Below are 7,018 nucleotides of genomic sequence, written 5' to 3'. Positions count from 1 at the left end.
AAAAAAAAAATCATAATCTCAATGAACAACTCAAAGTTAAATTTTTCTTATGGGGTGTATATCTAGTATTCTTATGGTTATATCAGTGATGATAAACTTTGTGGCTATGAAGCACAGTTTTGATTGAAGTGAAAGTCACATTAATATTCTGATATGACCACTTGTTTGAATTAATGCGTTCTAAAAGAAATTAATTTGGTCAAATGAGTATTTAGTTCCTCTAGATTAAGTAATTACAAATTGAGGAACCATTTGGGAATAGGAAGAATTAGGAAGCTTTTTGTTTTCCTAGCTCCTCTTATTTAAAATTAAAAATAAAGAAGATAATTATATTTAAGTGCATTCTGCCTTCAGTAATGGTAGAGAAAGTAACTCTGATTGACCCTTCTGCTGAGTACAATTTGAAAACAAGCCAACAAATGAAGCACATCTTTCTGCTTAAAGATCCCAGAGAGCTAACAAGATAGTGACGATCCCAAGGCCAGGATCTAGAGATGGGGCAAGGCTCGGAGAGATGATCCTGTAGCTGGGGCTTCTTTTCTTCTTTTCCTGGTAATAGAGTCTGAGAGGTCAAGTGGGTGTGTAACGGTTTTTTTGGGGGCGGACAGAGTCACTCTGTTGCCCAGGCTGGAGTGCAGTGGCATGATCTCGGTTCACTGCAACCTCTGTGCCTCCAGAGTTCAGGAGATTCTCTTGTCTCAGCCTCCCTAGTAGCTGGGATTATGGGATTACAGGTGTGCACCACCGTGCCTGGCTAAGTTTTCTATTTTTAGTAGAGATGGGGTTTTGCTATATTGGCCAGGCTGGTCTCGAACTCCTGACCTCAAATGATCTGCCTGCCTTGGTCTCCGAAGGGCTGAGATTACAGGCATTGTGTAATGGTTTTGATGCCCTTTGAAGCTAAAGCAACAGGGATTGGTGTTCAGGGCTCACCAAAGTTGAGAAAGAGTTCTAGTAGTTCTTTTCCCCAGTTTGGGTTGGAACCACAAAGGGTTGCACTCTAGAAGCATGGACAGGCAAATGAGAAGTTGATCCTTGCAGGTGATCCCCAGGCACCAGCTAAGGAAAATTAAATCTCTCCTAGAGAAACATAGTATCATCATTTAAGGCCTTAAGTTACTTCTACAAGGAATTTTGTAAATACAATATTCAGGGCATACTAAAAAAAAGAAAAAAAAATCTAGATAGGAGGCATAAGTGAAAGCTGACAAAGATAGCACAATGGAAATAGATTCACAAAGGCTCCAGACGTTGACATGATCAGATATAGAATTTTAAATAAATGTACTTTGGTGAAGATGGCAAAGAATGAGATTGAGAATTTCTTCAGATGTGGAAACTATAAATAAAAAATCAAACAGAAAATCTGGTAGAGAAAATTTAATGACAGAAATAGGAAAATCTCAGTAGTCGGGTTTAAGAGCAGATTGACACAACTGATGAGGGAATTAGGAACAGGCTGATGGGTTAAAGAAAATATCCAGAAGGAAATACGGAGGTACAAAAAGGATGGAAAATGAGAATGGGGTGAAAACCATGAGGATGAAGTGAAAAGCTCTACCTTATGAGTAGTTATAGTTACATAAAAAGAGGAGAAAGGGGATGGGGTGGAAGCAAAATCTGAATAAATTAGAGATAAGAATTTCCCATACCTAACGAAATTCATCAAGCCACAAGAAGCCCTATAAATCCAAAACAAGATAAATATAAATAAAATCATTTAGGTATATCATGACAATATTACCAAAAACCAAAGTTTAAAAATAAAATGCCACGTTAAAAAAAAGATTGCCTTTGAAGAAGCAACAATTTAATTCACACTTGACGGGAATGGTGGAAACCAGAAGACAATGGGATCATATTTTGAAGTGCTGAAAAAGAAAATTGCCAACCTGAAATTCTAAGCCTAATGAAAATATTTTCCTTTAACGAGGGTAAAGACCTTTCAAGCAAGCACTAACTTTAGAAAATTTGTCATTAGCAGACTCACACAAATGAAAATTCTAAAGGTTATTCTTTAGAAAGAAGGAAAATTATTCTAGATAGAAGATTTTCCTTCTGTCTAAAGAACACCCAAATGGCTATATTGCACAGCAAAAACTGAAAGCCTTTCCTCTAAGATCTGAAACAAGACAAGGATGCCCATTTTCACCACTGTTACTCAACATAGTACTGGAAGTCCTAGCTAGAGCAATCAGACAAGAGAAAAAAATAAAGGGAATCCAATCTTGAAAGGAAGAAGTGAAATTATTCCTGTTGGCAGACGATATGATCTTATATTTGAAAAAACTAAAAAAATACATCCCAAAACTATTAGAACTAATAAATAAATTCAGTAAAGTTGCAGGATACAAAAATCAACGTACAAAAAACCAGTAGCATTTCTATATGCTGACAGCAAACAGTCTGAAAACAAAATCAAGAAAGTAATCCCATTTACAATAGCTACAAATAAAAATGAAATAACTAGGAATAAACTTAACCAAAGAAGTAAAAGATGTCTGCAATGAAACCTATGAAACCCTGATGCAAGAAATTGAAGAGGACACAAAAAAAGGAAGTATATTCCATGTTCATGGATTGGAAGAAGCAGTATTTTAAAAATGTCCAAGCTACAAAGTAATCTACAGATTCAATGCGGTCCCTATCAAAATACCGATGACATTCTTCACAGAAATAGAAAAAAAAATCCTAAAATGTATATGAAACCACAAAAGACCCAGAATAGCCAAAGCTATCCTGAGAAAAAGAACAACACTGGAGGAATCACATTATCTGACTTCATATTATACTGATCTAGTGTAACCCAAAGGGCACAGTAGTGGCATAAACACAGACACAGCTCCAGAGATCTTTTCTTACCTCCCGGTCTGGGCCCAGATCCGGGTCTCCAGGTGCAGCCCCGTCCCCGCCTTCGGGGGACGGGGCGGGGTGGGGGCGGGGAAGGCCGGGCGGAGGGCGCACCTGGTACCTGGAGATGCGGGTCCCGCCGGGGGCCTGGGTCGTTCTCACTGCAGATCCCTTTCCTCAGGGTCTGTCACCGCTGGAAGAGGCTGGTGGACGACGGTGGCTGTGGCGACACGTCGACCTTATGCTCTACACGGTGCGATTTAAAGTCATGTGGCACCTGCTTGGCAGGTACATGGCATTCTGGCTCCATTCCCTGCAGATGGGCGGCTACCTGTTCTCTGGCTCCAGGCCCCCCAGTTGTCTCCTCTCCTGATGAGATCTCTGGGCCAGAAGTGCCCCAACCTGAAGCTCCTCTGCCTGTACGCAGCCGACCCGAGCACGGTGCCCATTACCAGCCTGCCCAGCGCCCTGAGAACCCTGGAGCTGCACAGCTGCGAGATCTCCATGGTCTAGCTCCTTAGGCAGCCGAACCCCACTGTGCTGCCCCTGCTCGAATGCATCATGCTGAACTGCGTCCCTGCCTTCAGCGACGAGCACCAGCAGAGCCTGTCAGGCTTCCAGGCCCTGCCCTCTCTGGTGGGGCTGCACCTACCGCGTAAGGGAGCAGTGGCTGGACGCTAGCCTGCAGGCGCTCAGCTACCTGCAGGGGCTTGAGTTGCTGGGCTGTACCCTCTCTGCGACAGCACCCTGCTGGCCATCAGCTGCTACCCCTGAGACATGCGCAAGATCAGGCTGATCTTAAGGGGCCTCTCTGCCCCTGGACTGGCTGTCCTGGAGGGAATGTCAGCTCTTGGAGAGTCTGTGCCGGCAGGGTCTCCTCATCGCCCTGGAAATGCCCTTCTCCACGGAAATTCTCTCCTCCTGCCTCACCAAGTCCAAGTTCAGAGTCCTTGAGCTGCAGTGGCTGGGGTGGGAGAGTCAGGAGGCCAAGAGGACCCTGGATAAGGGTCTGCTTCACTGTAGGGTCATCGTCAGGGCTTGTCCCAAAGAGTCCATGGACTGGTGGGTGTGACCGCCTCATCTATCCCTGGGACCCATCCCACCTTTTATTGTTGAGCCCCAGACCCTCTGAGCAGCACTTTGAAGAGGGCAGATAATCAGGCTTGAGGGAACTGAAAGCCCCAAGTAGAGAGAACGAGGCCTAGGGACCCCCAGACCATTGGAATCATTGTTTACCAGCTGTGCGGCATTGGTCATGAGTTAGCCTCTTGGAAGCCTAGTTCCTACAAGTGGAAACAAGTAAGACCACAGCTACCTCCTGCTACATTGCAAAGCCTTGCTCTAAAAGCTCCCAACCTCCAGAAGGTGCTCAATGAAGACTCATCTTCAGGGTTGTCCTCAGGAACAGGGCGATGCATAAGGGTCATCTGCAAGAGACAGGGCAACTGTGACTTGCAGTTTGATGATCAAAATGCTCATAAAGCTTCTCAATTGTATTTTCTGTATTTTCTATCCTGCATTTTCCATGTTTTTCAAGACATATATTATTTTGCTATTAAGGAAAAAAAATCATAAAAATCCAGACTCATACACCAATGGAACAGAATAGAGATCCTGGAAATAAATCCATACATCTACAGTGAACTCATTTTCAACAAAGGTGCCAAGAACATGTATTGGAGAAAGGACAGTTTCTTCGATAAATGGTGCTGGGAAAACTGTATATCCATATGCAGAAGAATGAAATCAGACCACTGTCTCTCACCATATATAAAAATCAAATAAAAATGTATCAAAGACTTAAATCTAAGACCTAAAATCATGAAACTACTAAAAGAAAACATGGAGAAAATTCTCCAGGACACTGGTCTGGGCAAATATTTCCACAAGCACAGGCAACCAGAGAAGAAATGGATAAGTGGGATCACATCAAGTTAAAAAGCTTCCACACAGCTAAGGAAACAATCAACAAAGCAAAGAGACAACTAACAGAATGGGAGAAAATATTTGCAAAGCATCCATCTGACAAGGGATGAATAACCAGAATACATAAGGAGCTCAACCCAATAAGAAAAAATCCGATAACCTGATTTAAAAATTGGCAAAAGATCTGAATAGGTATTTCTCAAAAGCAGACATACAAATGGCAAACAGGCATGTGAAAAGGTGCTCAACAGCACTGATCATCAGAGAAATGCAAATCAAAACTACAAAGAGATATTTCACCCCCGTTAAAATGGTTTTTAACGAAAAGACGGAATAACAAATACTGCTGAGGATGTAGAGAAAAGGGAACCCTTGTACACTGTTGGTGGGAATGTAAATTGGTACAGCCACTATGGAGAACAGTATGGAGGTTCCTCAAAAAACTAAAAATAGAACTACCATATGATCCAGCACTCCCAACGTTAGGCATATACCCAAAAGAAAGGAAATCAGTATGTCAAAGAGATATCTACACTCCCATGTTGCAGCATTGTTCACAATAGCCAAGATTTGGAAGCAACCTAAGCGTCTATCAACAGATGAATGCATAAAGAAAATGCAATACTTGTACACAATGGAGTACTGTTCAGCCATAAAAAAGAATGAGACCCTGTCGCTTGTAACAACCTGGATGGAACTGGAGGAGATTAAGTGAAATAAGCCAGGCACAGAAGGACAAACTTTGCATGTTCTCACTCATTGGTGGGAGCTAAAAATTAAAACAATTGAATTCATGGAGATAGAGAGTGGAATGATTGTTAGCAGAGGCTGGGAGAAGTGTGGGGGGTGGGAAGAAGTGTAGGGGGGATAATGGGTACAAAAATATAGTTAGATAGAATGAATACGATCTAGTATTTGTTACCACAACAGAGTGACTACAGTCAACAATAATTTATTGTACATTTAAAAATAACTAAAAGAGTATAATTGGAATGTTTGTAACACAAAGAAATGATACATGCTTGAAGTGATGAATACCTCATTTATCATAATGTGATTATTACACATTGTATGTCTGTATCAAAATATCTCACATACCCCATAAATATACACACCTATTATGTACCCATGTAAATTAAAAATAAAGAATACCCAGATGAAGGTTTGGAGATAAAGAGAAGAATGAAGATCAAAAGAAAAAAAAGGAAAACATATGGGTAAATTTAAATAAATATTAATTGAATACAATAGTAATAATAATATCTTGTGGGGCTTTAATAAACAAATAAAAATATATAAAATATATAAAAAAGCCATGTACATTTTTAAGGGCAGATATATGGAGTTCAAGTATTCTAAAGTCTTATCTATCAGAGGGTAAAAGCAGAAATTAGTATTAAATTTTGTTAAGCCAAAGGATGCATATTGCTATCAAAAGACACAACTAGAAGGACACAAAACTTCTAAATGAATAGAAGAAAAGCTGGAATAATAGAATTTTTCAACTGAATTTGGAAAGTGGAAAAGAAGAGAAAAAGAACCATGGGACAGGTAGGTTGAGCGAAAATTGTTGAGTAAGATTCCAGACTTAAAATTTAAAATAATCAGTCATTACATTAAATCTAAAAGAATCAGTCATCATTACATCAAATGTAAATGAACTAAAATTGTCAATTGTGTAATAATTTAAACCCAAATAGATGATATTTTCAAGAAACACATCTGTCTTAATCCATTTAGTGTTGTATAACAGAATACTTGTAGCTGGGCAATTTATAAAGAAAAGAGGTTTGTTTGGCTCATGATTCTGATGGCTGGAAGGTTCAAGATTGAGCAGCTGCACCTGCTGAGTGGCTCAGGCTGCTTCAAGTCATGGCAGAAAGCGGAAAGGAAGCAGGCACATGCAAAGAGATCACACAGTGAGAGGGAAAGCAAGAAAAGCAAGAGAGAGAGAAACCGAGGAAGGCAGACCCTAGCAACCTGCTCTCTCAGGAACTTATTCATTACTGAGAGGGTAAGAACTCACCACCGTTGGAGGGCATTAATCTATTCATGAGGAATCTACCCCTGTAACTTGAATACCTCCCAGTAGGCCCCACCTACCAACACTGCCACATTTGAGTTCAAATTTCAACATGAGTTTTGTTGAGGACAAACCATATTCAAGCCATAGCAATATCGAAAACAAGGATACAGAAAAGTTGAAAGTAAAAGATGATAGTGTTCGATGTACTAGGAAGTA

General features: G+C 40.7%; 1 pseudogene; it reads left to right on the top strand.

Moving 5' to 3' along the window:
• Positions 1–3,922, top strand: part of LOC105543222 — a 7,360-nt pseudogene extending 3,438 nt beyond the window's left edge.
• Positions 3,923–7,018: the final 3,096 nt, after the last annotated feature.

This window comes from Mandrillus leucophaeus, unplaced genomic scaffold, assembly GCF_000951045.1.
Source record: "Mandrillus leucophaeus isolate KB7577 unplaced genomic scaffold, Mleu.le_1.0 Scaffold279, whole genome shotgun sequence".
In the NCBI taxonomy this organism is placed as follows: Eukaryota; Metazoa; Chordata; class Mammalia; order Primates; family Cercopithecidae; genus Mandrillus; species Mandrillus leucophaeus.
The sequence above is the reverse complement of the archived record's forward strand: the minus strand, read 5'-3'. Positions and strand labels throughout refer to the sequence as shown.